The following is a 15,410-nucleotide window of genomic DNA, read 5'->3' on the forward strand; positions in this document are numbered from 1 at the left end:
TCATTTCTGCTTTGCTGTTTATTATTTATTACTATTTATTATCATAGATTTACTACTGTGGTTGAAAAAAGATTGTATATGTGGAAGGAGCATATTTTTACCTTCACATTATCAAACACCATGCAGATATTTTAAATGAGATGAGAGTACATTAGCATAAACTTGATTATAAGATTCCATAGATGCAATAAAAAAATACTTATTCATACGAAGTGAGTCAGTTCTTTGGGTATTTGGCAGGTAGCATATAATCCAGCATAGTCTAAGCTGAGTAATTGCCAAAGATAATAAGTGGAAACAAGTATAATCATGTTTTCAACTTAATCTGTACTGTGGTGAAACATCTGCAGTATTTTCAGTTATCTTTTATCCCAAGCATGTAGTGGCTTCAGATTAAGTTGTAGCTGGAAAACTGAAGAGGATTGGACATTGAAAATAGTGTTATATCTAGGACAGTGGTTGTCAAATTTTAATGCGCATCAGACTCACCTGGAGAGCTTGATAAAACACAGATTGCAGGGCTCCACCTTAAAGTTTCTGTTTCAGTGAGTCTGGGATAGGGCTGATAATTTGCATTCTTACAAGTTTCTAGATGATGATGCCACTGGTTTGGGGACCACACTTTGATAATCAGTGTTTTAGGGAAACCGTGTAATTTATCATCCATATTGATCCATAGTTTATCAGGACAACAGGAGTATCTGAGCCTGCCACTGGCAAATCAGGATGTAGGCTAATCCTAATTTTACCTAATGGAAAAATCTTTTTACAAAGAGGTTTATGTAATAGAATTGTCACCTGGTAGATGACTCATGATACATACCTAGGTTTTATTTATTATGTTAAATTGTCAACAGATCAGATTTTCTCCTTGATTCCTGTTCTTGTAAATGTTAATTAAAACGGAATAGAAGTATCCTAGATTCAACTGATATATTTTGCCATAAATACTAGCAAAAATATTGTAGATGAGTTCTTTCATTAGATGTGTGGTTGGATTAGATATTAGAGTACTTTCCAAGGTTTTTTTTTTTTTTTTTACAAGCCACAGTAACAGTTACACATTAATTACATTGTAGCCTAGCCTAGCATTCAGATATGCATGTAAGCGCATATCTGCATCTAAAACAAATTTCCAAACAGTAGTGTCCTAACCTTGTGTGTTACATACAGTCTAAAGTTTGCTATTTTGTTCTGTTTTGTTTTATTTTTTTTAATGCTAGTTGTGATCCACTAAATTGATTTCATGACCTAGCTGTTTAAAATCCTACTGCACAGAGGACCTCTGTGTTTTCTTCATTCTGATTCTCAAATGCTCTATCTTCTCTCTGCCATTACGACACACCAGTCAGGGAAAGTGTCAGGAGTTGAGAGAGGAAGGGCAGGGATGTGTTTTTACTACTTGCAGCTCTTTCTTGACATTAGCTTTAGTAGTCTATTTTTTATTCTCTATGAAAATTAGCAAATGCTTCATTTTATTTCCTAATTTTTAAAAATTTTAGTTGCATTGAGTTTTGTATTTGTGAAAATATGGCACTAAAAATAATAAACCAGGTCTTTTTTAAGAAAATCTAAACTCAGCTTATATTCAGAAACCCTCAACTTTACCAAATTAAATTTGGTTTATCTTAATGAAAGATGTATTAATCATCTAGTATTAATCAGCATCGAACTAGGAGACAAACCACACAGGGATTTGAACAGGGAAAGTCTAATGTAAAGAATCATTAACTATAACATGAGATTAGAGTAATGGGAAATTGGCTAAGAGGTAAAGAGAGCTCTAAAGAATACATACAATTACAGCAGGTAGAGGGCACAGCAGCTACCCTTAAGACTGAGGCTTGGATGGAACAAACCTGGCATCTAGACCTCATTGAAGGGACACAGCTGAGGCCTGCTGGATGGCAGAGAATTTCACTGACGGTCTGGAAATAGTAAATGAAAAATTCCAGACATGAACCAATAAACAATTCATAAATTTTGAGTTGTGTGCCATTTTGAGTAGCGTGGTGAAATCTCACAGTCTTTCTCCATCCTGCCCAGACATGAATCATCTCTGTGTTCAGCGTCTCCACACTATATATGTTCCCCACTCAGTAGTCACTTAGTGGCCCTCTCAGTTATCAGATCGACTGTCTGCAGTATCTCAGTGCTTCTATTCAAGTCACTTTTATTTTACTTAATAATGGCCCCTAAGTGCAAGCATAGTGATACTGGCAATTTGGATATGCCAAAGAGAAGCCATAAAGTGCTTCCTTTGAATTAAAAGGTAAAAGTTCTTGGCCCAATAAGGAAAGAAAAAAATCATGCTGGGGTTGCTAAAATCCACGGGAAGAATGAATCTTCCATGAGTGATTGTTAAGGAGGGAAAAGAAAGTCATGCTGCTTTTGCTCTCGCACCTCAAACAGCAGAAGTAATGGATACCGTTTATGAGTGCTTAGTTAAAATGGAAAAGGCGTTGAATCTGTGGATGGAAGACATCAGTAGAAAACATGTTTGATTGATGGGCAATGTGTTACGCCAGAAAGCGTTAAGCATATATGACTTCAGCAAGGAACCACGTTCACATAATCTTTATTACAGTTACATTGTTACAATTTTTCTGTTTTATTATTAGTTATTGCTAATCTCCTACTGTGCCTAATTTATAAATTGAACTTTATCGTAGGTACGTATATATTGAAAAAACAGTGTATATATAGAGTTCGGGACTATTTACAGTTTTAGACATCCACTGGGGGTCTTGAACAAAACCCCCCCCAGATAAGAGGGTACTACTGTATAAAAAGATGAATCTTACTGCTCCTAAGGGAGGCAGGCAGAGGTGTAAATTGATAATAAAAGTATAATGTATTAAGTGCTTGATAAAGTGTTTGTAGAATACTCTGGCCTTACCATGAAATAAGGTGTCAGCCTTATTTGTTCCTTTGAGAACAAAGCAGCAGCACAGATATCTTCTCTCTCATTCTGTACATGCTAACTCTTGTATTTCCTCACAATAGCCTTATGAGTAAGGTAGATAGTATGATTACCATTATACAAATAGCAAACAAGGCCAGATAACATGACACAACTTTTTCTACTAGTGTCACACACAGGATCCAAATCCAGTCCAGTAGATTTGTTATCTCTAAATTGAAGGTGTACCATGACATGCAGAAGGGTACAGTAGTAAAAGTTTGCCAGTGTAAAACACAGGACTAGGAACTACTATGCAGGATTTAAAAAGTGAATTCAATATGTCCCTGCCCTTAAGAACTTTATAGTCTAGTAGTGCTGATAAAATGTGGTAAGGGCTCTCTCTGACTGAGGTATTAGAAAACGCTTGGAATTTCATAGGATCTAGACAATCTGTCTTCCTTGGAAAACTTAAGGTAAGATGATATGTGAGCTGAGTCTCGAAAAATGAGTAGAGTTTAGACAAGTAGAAATGGTAAATAATCAAAATTTTAAAATAGGAAAAAAAATAGGGTCATTTTACGTATCTGCTAAATGCTATTATACCTTATACCTTCCTCAGTATAAACCATCCAGTTTAACTATAGTATAGACCTTGTATCAAACAGTTATTGGAAATAAGGCTGAGAAGATAAATTTATTATACTTGTTAGACACTTATGTAGGTACTAGGTTGTGAAAGGTTAAAGTAGAGTTTGAACTTCATTCTGTAGACAGAAAAGATAGAAGTTTTTAAAGGAAACAGTGCAGTACTAGAGTTATGATAAAATAGAAACTATATGTACACCCACAGCGTATATATATTTATATTGTAATATAACAGCAGAGACACACTACTAATATGTAGGACAGATTAGAAAGCTGGGGTATAGTTAGTTAGGTGTTAGTACAGTGGTCCAGGTAGGAGGTAAAAAGGCCTTACCTAAGACAATGGTAGTGAAAGGAGATAAGGTAGTGAGAGCTGGAATTAACAAGGTTTAGGGAAGGATGTTGTAGGGAGTCAAAAAATTAAAGACGAAGGTAATTTACAGACACTTTTCCATTTCAGAAGAGTACATACTTCAAATACAGGCTCTTTTCATTTTTTAACATAAAAGTAATGAATATATGTGATAATGTTAAAACACTGCAACGACAGAAGATTGCATATGGAGGGGGGTAAAAGTTGACATTATGCAAAGAGAAACAGGTCAGGGGAAATACAGAAGTTAAAACTTTGGTAAGGTCCATTCCACAAAGGGGTGGGCTATACATAGTGAATTTCTTCCGAAAAGTATATTATGGAAAGGGAAGGAAAGAAGAGAAACCTGCCAAACACCCTCAGCCAGGTGGTCATGGTTAACAGCAGCAGTAATCTGTCATGTTAATAATAATCTTGTTAGGATGTGATGAAAATTGTACTCTGGTCTTCCTCCCAAACAGCCACAACTCCATTCAATCATGGGGGAAAAGCAGACAAATCCCAATTAAGGGACATTCTACAATATACCTGACCAGTATTCCTCAAAATTGTCAAGATCCTCAGAAACAAGGCAAGTCTGGGAAACTCACAGCCGTGAGGAACCTAATGACATACGATAACCAGATGTAATGTGGGATCCTGGATAGAAACAGGACATTAGGTAAAAACTTAGGGGGAAAAAGTCAGAACTTTGGAGAAGGTAAAAGCAAAGAGGTTTCATAAAGAAGGCAGGGTAAGGAGTAAACTACCCAAGTTAAGGTTTCTCCACTCATCATCATGTTCATAGGTGCTCAGCAAATGGTGGCTAAATAAATGCTATGGTTCAAGCTCTTCCTAAGCTTGTTTTTGAAATGAATTTTACCCTTCAGCGAAGCCTGGCTTCTTTATCTGTTCTGAGCTCAGGTTCAGATTTGGTTTCCTAGAGGCCATGACACACCTAGGGTGAGTTGAGATCTCAGAAGCCTGTCAGTGTTCCTTTCTTCTCCAGCATTTATGGCAAAGGATAGTGTTTTTGCTTCTGAAACCACCCAGTTATATTGATTATGTTACATGCACACACAGCCAGAAAGTCTCCATATTTAAAAATTAGAATACCTAACTCATTTTGTGAAGGTAGATGTGTATTATGGAAGCTTCCTAAAGGTTATGGCACTTGAGTTAAGTTTTCTAATAGCTGTCAGCTGAGTGTACAAAAAAATCACTGAGCATTGGAGAAAGAACACTTAAATTTAAAGTATGCTAAATAAATAACGTGCAAAGACCTGGTGTGTAAGAAATACTGGCATAAAGAATCAGACATTCTGTTGATGTTACCTGCTTTTCTTGTTTTTGTGGTTTTGGTCTCATCCTAGAAGTGTTTTAGTTCTTGGAGTACTTTAATACAGAAATAGATGATTTGCATGAAGGGAAGAAGGGCCAGTTCTCTACATCTTTCTAGTTCCTTTTCATTTTGATTCTTTAGCAACTCTTTGTCAGCATACTCATTTCTATACCTTACAGCAGGGTTCCCCAACCCTGGGCCATGACCTGGTACCCATCTGTGGCCTATTAGGAACTGGGCTGCGATTAGGAACCGGGCCACACAGCAGGAGGTGAGTGATGGGCTGGGGAGCGAAGCTTCATCTGTATTTGGAGCTGCTCCCAGCACTAGCATCACCGCCTCAGCTCCACCTCAGATCATCAGGCATTAGATTCTCATAGGAGCACTGGTCCCTGGTGTAAAAAAGTTTGAGGACCACTGCCTTACAGTGTCAGGGAAAAGATGTCTTACATTCTTAAAGCTACATCCTTTTGAGAACTTTCTTTAATTTTTCTTTTTATTACTAAAGCTCAGTGCCTGGAATATAGTAGGTATTCAATAAATATTTTTTGGTTAACTATCTCTTCCCTTCCCTCCTAGGCTTCACTGACAGATTTCTCAAATAAATGCTCTATATTCCCTGTTTCCTTTTCCCTTACCATTCACTCTTAATATTTGAGTTACTTTACTGGTTACAGTAGGAATTATAGATAGCATCAACAGTAGTGGGAGACTAACAAAGTAGAAATCTAAGAAGAAGAAATGAAAGATAATTAGTGATTAGTGTACTGGTTTCCTAGGGCTGTTGCAACAAATTATCATAAACTCGTTTTAGGATTTAAAAGAACAAAAACCTGTTCTCTCACAGTTCTGGAGGTCAGAAGTCCAAAATCTAGATATTGACCAAACTCCCTCTGAAGAATCCAGGGAAAATCCTTGCTTGCCTTTCCCAGCGGCTCCAGGTGTCCTAGAGCATAGCGGCAGCATAATTCCAGCCTCTGCCTCTGTCTTCCAGTGGCCTCCTTTCCTGTGTTTCTGTCTTTGTCTCCCTCTGCCTTTCTCCTCTAAGGACATGTGTCATTGGATTTAGGCCTTAACCAAAATCCAGGATGATCTTATCTTGAAATCCTTAATTATATCTGCAAAGATCCTTCTTCCAAATAAGATCACATTTACAGGTTCTAGGGGTTGGGACTTGGGCATATCTCTTTGGAGGGTCACTCTTCAACCCACAACGACAGGCTGGCAGGTGAGAGTCTAACTGAAATCAGTTACTTTTAGAAAATATGTATTTAAAAATCTGAACTCAGGGTCAGATAAGTTTGGTCGGTGATTTTGCTCCCCAGCTGTATTCATCTTGAAGAATCTTCAACTTAACATTTTTACTAAAACTATGAATTTGCAGGATTCAAAGTTTTTGCATTTAAGCCTTATAATATATATCTTTATTTGAAGAAGGAATTCTGTTTTCTTTTTCCTAATTTACAGATGTGGAAATGGACCTCTCTATAACTAGTTTGTCTGAGGTCACTGGTCATAAAATAATACAGGTAGATTTGAACACTGGTGTAAACAACTGTAAAGTTTGCTGAGTTTATTAATTTTTTTCTTTAAAAGCAGACTTTGTTATTATTTTTCATGTTTGTCAATTTAGAATGTTAGCACAAAGAAGAAAATTTTCTGTGTTTGCAAAATAAGTTACTAATATTAACACTAACCACATCTCTGTATGATCTGTGTTTGAAGTCTGTCAGTTCTTTGATATGACTTTAAAATATGTTGTTCTATAGTGGATTACTTTTAGTCATAAGATAGTTTGTTCATTTTTATAACTTTTGTCAACTTTTTTTTTGAGGACCAAGTGTATTAAATGACAATTTACAACCATGATTTCAAGATGATAGTTGGACGGAACTTTCCTTCAATAATTAGGAATTGGCCCTCTTACATTTCTATTATTTGTTTTTTCATATTTTAAATTGTGATTGTAAAAATAGAGTCATCGCCTATTTTTCATAATTATCTTCAAATTGGTGGAAGTCAGTTTAAGACTAGGAAAATAAACTTCAGTAGAATACCTAGCAGTTACACCAGTGTTTCTTGTGGAGAAGGACTTATTATTGCCTAGAAATTACTGAGGAACTTATTTATTCGATTCTTGGGTCCAACCAAAGATAGACTGAATCAGAATCTCTAGGGCAGGTGGGGCTTTAGGAATCTGTATTTTTAATGAGTGTTACTTGTAATTGTTTGGCACTGACGTGGTGATTAGGTAATAATAGGTTCTCACCACAATACTGTGTCCTATTGATGACAGTGACTTGGACCCTGAGTAAAACACAAAGGTGACTTCATGGTGTGAACAGCATCATTATTAAATGTAGTATTTTTGTATTAATTAAAGAGTAGTCAAATAGCTAAAGGAGTCTTGAGAAAGAAGACAAAGCTGGAGGTATCATGCTCCCTGATTTTAAACTATATTATTTTAGTAATCAAAACAGTATGGTATTAACATAAAAATAGACACACAAATAAATGGAGCAGAATAGAAGCCCAGAAATAAACCCATGCATATATGTTCAATTAATTTATGACAGTGGGGAAAGGACAGTCTCTTCAATAAATGGTGTTGGAAAACTGGTAAGCCATTTGCAAAAGAATGAAACTGGACCACTGTCTTACACCATACACAAAAACTAACTCAAAATGGATTAAAGACATGAATATAAGATGCAAAACTATAAAACTTCTAAAAGGAAACATAGGTGATGAACTCCTTGACATCAGTCTTGGTGATTTTTTGGATGACTCCAAAAGCAAAGGCAACAAAAGCAAAAATAAACTAGTGTATCAAACTAAAAAGCTTCTGCACAGGAAAAGAACATAGAGGCCAGTGGTTTGCTCAAGGTTAGCTAAGTAGTGCTTTCAACCACCACACAATGCTTACAGTTCATTCAGAATCTCAGGGAGCAAGGCTTGATAGTGATTTGGGGATGTTTTGGTAAAGATCAGAAACTTCCAATGGGTAGAAAGTGATTGAGAGTGAGAGATACTTCTCATAGAATGGTTAGGGAGCACCTGGTGGTGGTGAGAAGCTGGCCATGAGAGTCTGTGTGGAGAGAGGAAAGTGGATGGGTAGGGTGGGTGAAGGCCTGCAGGTTCCAGCAGTAGTGATGCAGCACGGGGTAAATCCCCCCAGTGGGTACTTACGTCCCATACCACCCAACAAGGGTCCTTAGTTCCACGCAGGAAAGAATTTAGGAGCCAACCAGGGTTAAAAGACAAAGGCAAGTGTATTGGAGAAGAAATAATGCTCCATAGAAGATCATGATCTCCTCTCAGAGTCAAAGAACGAGACCCTGAGTATTTGAGGCATTGGATTTATATCTGTTTCTTAGTTTCTGTGAAAAATTCCTGATTATAGGACATAAAGAAGAGAATGAATAATTGGGTTTGTCTTTAACTTGTGCAAAGTACAGCTTAAAGTCTTTGTTTTTCTGCTTTCCTCTTGTGGTATGGATAAGCAGTCATTAGTAATCTCAGCCAGAATCTTCCTTTGTTCTGCAGGTTCCCTGTGCTCTGTCTCACGTATGGCTCATTAACCGGTTACCATACCTAACAGCACGTAGCAGGCTCTGAAGTCTGCTTAGTTTAAGATTTAGTCTGTGTAGTTCTCATGCCTCTTTCCTATATTAGTAGGAGATGGATTTGGAGAGGCCACTTTATGTTTCTTTTGTTTCTGTTTAATTCTGCAATAATAAAGCAAATGTGCTTTTATAAAATAAGCACCTTTTTTTTTTTTTGGCTGGTTCCTCTCATACGGCTTTAACCCTTTTCCTATTTAGAAAAAAAAGTGCACCTCGTTGCCAGTGTTAATTTAACATCACACATAGCAATGCTACGTTTTCTAGGATTTGACATTTTCAGTGATCAAGAATTAATACATTTTGTAAATGGAAATACTACTACTAAAAACTAAGTGCTATAAATAGAATGATGTCAGTTGTTTCCAAAAACTATCAGTATACTAGGGTGATGTGAAGATAATTATAAAAGCGAGATATTTAGTGGCAAACTTCAGGGGTAAGGTTAGGACTAATCCATGAGTGATTCCAGGATAAACGCTGCAGCTGCAAGCACCGCCAGCGAGTATTCTTGGGGCAAATGGGAATTAAGTACTGTTTTATGCTGACGGCTCTGTTTCCAGCCTGAGCATCTTTCCTAAAGTATAGACTCATATATCCAGTTGCCTACTCAACTTTACCACTTGGATGTCTAATAAACATCTTAAAATAACCAAACCTGGAACTGATAGTCTTTGCTGCTCTGCTATAATTTTCCCCATCTTATTGATTCGTCCATTTGATCAGGCAAAAATATTGGAGCCATACATACTTAACATACTACTCCTCTCAAAACCCACGTCTACACTGTCAGCTAATTCTCTTGTCTCTTCTTCAAAATGTATACAGAATTCGATCACTTCAAACCATGGCGACTGCCCTGATCCAAGACACCATTTCCTAGTTCATTGAGAAAGCCTCCGGAACCAATCTGTTCACTTCCTGTCTCATCTACTTCTACTATAGGTTATCCTCATCGAAGCAGAGTGATTATTTTAGAATTTAAGTCAAATTATATTACTCCTCTGCTCAAAATGGATTTTGAGCAGAAATGAAAATGGATTTTGAGCAGAGTAGGAATTTCAGTGAATCTCTCATTTTATCACACACAAACTTACAAAGTCCTGCGGGGTCGGTTCCTAAGGGCGTGACTTCCCTGCCTTCTAAGCTTAGCCACATTGGCCTTATTGCAGCTTCTCCAGGATATCCTACCTTACCAGCTTCTCCTTTAGCTGTTTGCTCAGCCTAGAGTGCTCTTCTCAGTAATCCACCTGCCTGTTTCCTCACCTCCTTTAGTCTTTACCTAAGTCTCACCTTCTCAGTGAAAGAGACCACCTCATCTAAATACCACACCCTTTCCCTTCTGCCCAGCATCCACGTCCCATATCCTTACTCTACTTTATTTTTTCTCTGTACCATAGCACTTAACACCCTGCAACTAACATGCCCTCTTTGTCTCTATATACACATACACATAGACAGGCACACGTAAGTTTAAAAAAAGAGGTTTGTTCATTGTCTCTTTCTCCCTGCTCCACAAAGGCAGGACTTTTGTCTTTGTTTACTTATATATTTCAGTTACTTAGTCTTAGAACCTAGTCAACATTCAGATATTTCTAGAAAGATTGGCTTATGGCAAGCCTTGGAAGTCCATGTGGCCGCACTGAAAGTGAATAAAGCATATTTCCACTTTTAGGGAGCTTAAAATGTAAACAGACATAATAATAAGTGATAGCATTATTAATAATAATAACATTTGTTGAATTCTTCATTGAATTTTACTGTGTGCCACACAGTTTTAAGCACTTAACGCACTGACTCATTTAATATTTCCAATAAACCTATGAAATAGTTATTATTACAGATTAGGAAACTGAGGATAAATAATTTGAGATTTTATCAGTAGTGGTTAGCAAGGATTAGGCTCTAGAGAATGTGCCGTTGGAGTCAGAAATCTTAACCACTCCATTGTAATGTTCTTAGAACTAAATGAGTTGACATATGTAAGTTGCTTAAAATAATGTTTGGCACAAGGGGCGGTTTATCTAAGTTTTATCTATTGTTGGGAGTCATTATTTTTAATACTTCAGAGTTCTTCAGAATATAGTCACAATGACGTGAAAATAGTCATTGGCCACTTAAGAAGCTATTCCTCATTCAATTATCTTTTCTAAGTGTCTCAGGATAATCAACAAAATTGATTTTCTTTGTGAAAATAATGAATCAGTTGCAAATCCTACAAAATATGTAGGATTTCATCAGTTATGTGAATGGGTGTCTGATATTTAGACTAATAAACAAATAAAGAGTTGAGAGAAGATACAGAAGTTGCTTTTAAAGAATTTGAATACAAGGATTAAGAGAGACTCATGGGGAAATTGGTGAAAGAGACCTTTGAGATTTTTATCAATTTTACTTTATACTATAAAAAGATCAAATGTTAAATGATGTCCTACAAAGTTTCTATATTACCAGAAACCTCTAAATTAATATTTCTTGCATTCTTTGTTCAAGAGATAGTTATAAATTAAACTTTATTGTGTTAAATTTATTTAAATATTTATAATTTTTTTAAAGATGAAATCCAATGAAAAGTTTTAGATTTCCTATTTATGATGAAATGTTGGCCCCTATTTTAATGGTTTCACGTTAGGGTCTTATTTTTTTCCTCTAGAAAATAAGAGAAATTTTTCAAAGAAAACGTCAGATTTAGACATAAGTTTAGTCATTTTTTATGCTGAAATTACTGGGGTTTTTTTTTCTGCATAAGTTATTTGTTACATAATTATAAGTTCCAAAAATCCATTTAAAAATCTAGCCTCAATTTAGAGCTTTTTTCAAATATAAATAGTTTGACATTTTGGGCAAAAATCTCCTTTCTGCATGTTTGCCCAATATACAGGTTAGATAGAAGTTCTCAAAAGGTCTAGACATCAGTCTTGTGGAGTTAGTAACTTGAGCTAAGTGTTATGTTCATTATAGCTGTTAAATTAAAACTTGTATTTAACTTGAACATACAAAGATATGGCTTACTTGTTTTAACTGTGTAGAGATCATAATACCTATCATAGAGCACTTAAAAACCAGTTTAATACAGTAATCTGGTTAAACCCCAGTGCTCTTAGATTTTAAAATGCAGTAAAAGTTGTCTTAAAGTTTCTAATTAGCATGCTCAATCATAAAATAAGAATCGGCCCTTTTTCGTAAAGTATAGGTCTGTTTGAAATTGAACTTACCACATGATGATATTGTTTTTGCTATATTCCAGCACAAGAGTCTGACCTATACTTTTGATTAGTTGGAAAGAAAAATCCTCCATGTTGTTTTATATCATATTACTATACTTTATGGCATGATGGAGCCATTGTTTTCCATTTAGACTTAAACAGATGTTCAGTTATTAACTTTAAATCCACCCATAGTAAAGAAAAAAAGAACATTAAAATTGTAAAACTCTAGATGATATAATAAATCATCAGGTCTAAATGGTAGAGTTAGAGTTATAATGATTATCTGGCTCAATTGTCTGTACATATAGTAAAACTATGTCCAAAGAGATGAAATGAGTTGTATGAAGTCATATCGGTTAAATCCCTCCCAGATAGCCAGCTTCCTGAGGTACTGAGAAAAATTCAGATTTACTCTTTCTGAATCATCAACTAAGACAGTGTTTATAGTAAGATAGGAAGGAGGACAGAAAGAGGCTTCATGAAGCTTGATTTGTATCCGTCATGTGCTGGGGATGTCTTCTTGGTCTCTGTCTTAATGGAGCTTATGTTCTGTTGGGGGGTCCCACTCTGCCGTGATACAGTCGATGATAAAAGAGGAGGAATTAAGGGCGATCATGATTTCGTTTTTGGTGTGCTCCATTGGAAGGCAATTCCAGAGATAGGAAACACTGGAGGAGGAGCTGAGTTAGTACTGAGTTCTTGGTTGGGAGGATGATGGGCAAGAGAATGAAAAGGAATGCATTAGGTTGGAAGTTTGAGTTTCAGCCCTATAGGAATTAAAGTGGACGTGTTCAATAGGTAGTTGAAAATAATGAGAGTGTAGTTAAGATGGCTGGAGAAATGGATTTGATAATCACTGACTAATTTGTAGAAGTGGGTTGAGGCTATAGGACTAGATTAGTTCTCTCAGGTGAAAAGAAAAGGTGACCAAAGATGGGATGATGGGGGAAAACCTCCAGTATAAGGCTTGCATGGAGTAGGAACAATTGTCACAGAATAAGGAACAAAGGAGATAGTTACATCCTTATAAAACCAGAAGAGATTATTTTCAAAGAGGTTGTAGGCAGGTAAACTATAGTTTGTGGCACAAGTAGATCATATTTCTGGATCAAATAAGATGAGGGCTGAAAAGAGGCTAGCTAATTCCATTTGGCAATTTGGAAAAGCATTGATGATTCTGAGTCAGACAGCCCAAGTATTTGGAAACAAGTTTTATCGAGAATTAAAATAGAGGTCAACAAATACTGAATAAGATATCTGTAAATATAACTGACCCTAACAAATGGTCTGTTGTCTAATTAAGAAGACACCACAATGGCAATTGGCTATAGTCTCCGTATTGAAAGATACTTTGGCTACCAGGAGAAAGCATATAGAATCTTGAAAGTGAAGAACCAAAGAATAAATATTTTCTGTACTTAACTAGCACTTGGTCAGAATAAGTGGTGTTGGTATGGCTAGAGCAATATATATTCTGTTGTGAGATAAGCAGGGGTTTTCAGACTCTCGTATCACTTAAATGACTTCAGTGAGTCTTGAAGTCCCTCAGTAATAAAATCTGTGCTTTCTAATTAGAATTTTTTTCTATACCACATGGGAAAATTTTGGATGTTAAAAATAGAAATGAAGAAAAGACAGAGAATTCTTAAATGCATATTATGAAGTGAAAGAAGCAAGTCTGAAAGGCTGCATTCTTTGATTCCAGCTATATGACATTCTGGAAGAGGCAAAACTGCGGAGACAGTAAAAAGATGAGTGGTTGCCAGGGGTTAGGAGTAAGGAGGGGACTAATAGGTGGAGCATGGGGGATTTTTAGGGCAGTGAAACTATCCTGTGTACTATAATGGTGGATACATTATACATTTGTCAAAATCCATAGAACGTACAGCACCAAGAATGAACCCGAATATAAACTATGGACTTTGAGTGACGATGTGTTAATGTAGGTTCGTTGATTGTAACAAAAGTAGGATCTTGACCATGGAGGAGGCTGTGCTCATGTGCCGCAGGGAAAACATGGGAACTGGCTGTACCTTCTGATTGATTTTGCTATGAACTTAAACTGCTCTTAAAAATAAAGTCAATTTTTAAAAAAGAACCGAAGATTCATATTTCAGTTGTTCACCTATTCTGTACTGTCACACTTAAAAAAAATTTTTTTCCCTTTCTATCCTAGACCTGAAAGGCTATTCAGAGGAGTTAGAAATCTGAAAAAATGAATTTGACTTTGACATTTTGTAATGTAAAAGGGAAATCATGGATATTAGGACAAGAAGAAAACTCAGGTCAAATTCCAGTTTATTTCCGGCTAACTAGAATCTTAAAATACTCAAAAAACTTTGAACAAATAAATTTTTCCTAAAACACAACCATACACACACATCATAGATTTGTTATTGGGCATTCTGACATTTTTTATAACATTTGACACTAGGGTCAATCATTCAGCAAAATTATTAAGTGTTTTATCTCTACCATAAAACAAAAAGATAATCATTGACCTTCTCTTATGAGTTTATAATCTAGAAGACACTGAACGGCTTGGTTTAAGTGTCACTTCTTCAGAAAGATCTTCTCCAGCCCTTCAGTCTAAGCCTCTTGTTACTCATCCTCATAGCACTTGTCTCTTCTTTCAAATAGCAGTTATTATTATTTCAAGTTACAGTTTATATAAATAATTTGGGCATTCATTCTGTCTAATTTCTCTAGCTATACTACACTGTAGGAAGGAAGCATATTGGTTTTCCACACAATTGTATCTTCAAGTCCCTAGTGCAGTGCAAAGTTAGCACTCAATAAAGACTTTTTGAGTGAATGAATGAATGATGGCTGCCTACAAAAAGATGAAATTGTGTTTTTCAATGTTTTCACTAGTACACAAAGAAGAAAAGTGAACACTTAACTGCATGAGTACTGTGCTAGAGGCTACTGGGGGGACCTTAGTTGTCTTCTACAAGTTGCTGCCACTTTTTATCTTTCAAATTGAAATGTCGAATGAATAAGAAAGGATGAAAAGGGTGCTTCGAATTGATTAACACCTTCCACCTATATTATCAGTCCTCTAATTTCCCAAGAAAGTAGAGCACTGAAAAATCATGAAAGGTTGTTCACAGAGCACCAGAAACCCTGGCTGCCTGCTTTCCACGTGCTTTTGTAAAGTGTTCTTTAATTTCTGTAAGTTTTGCCCCTTAATTTTTTTTTTTTTAACTTCCAGGTGTTGGTAAATCATGCTTATTGCTACAGTTTACAGACAAGAGGTTTCAACCAGTGCATGACCTTACTATCGGTAAGTCTTATAAAAGAAATGAGAAGTATTCAAAAGTTTTGGGAAGTG

At 36.1% G+C, this 15,410-nt stretch overlaps 1 protein-coding gene across 1 annotated transcript in view; it reads left to right on the forward strand.

Moving 5' to 3' along the window:
- The first annotated feature begins 15,268 nt into the window (after positions 1-15,268).
- The window catches only part of RAB2A (RAB2A, member RAS oncogene family), a 53,759-nt gene continuing 53,617 nt past the window's right edge, over positions 15,269-15,410 (forward strand). The window contains exon 1 of the mRNA XM_006923988.3: positions 15,269-15,362. The gene's annotated coding sequence lies outside the window, so the exon portion shown is untranslated. The remainder of the gene's footprint in view (positions 15,363-15,410) is intronic.

This window comes from Pteropus alecto, unplaced genomic scaffold (assembly GCF_000325575.1).
Source record: "Pteropus alecto unplaced genomic scaffold, ASM32557v1 scaffold87, whole genome shotgun sequence".
NCBI lineage: Eukaryota > Metazoa > Chordata > Mammalia > Chiroptera > Pteropodidae > Pteropus > Pteropus alecto.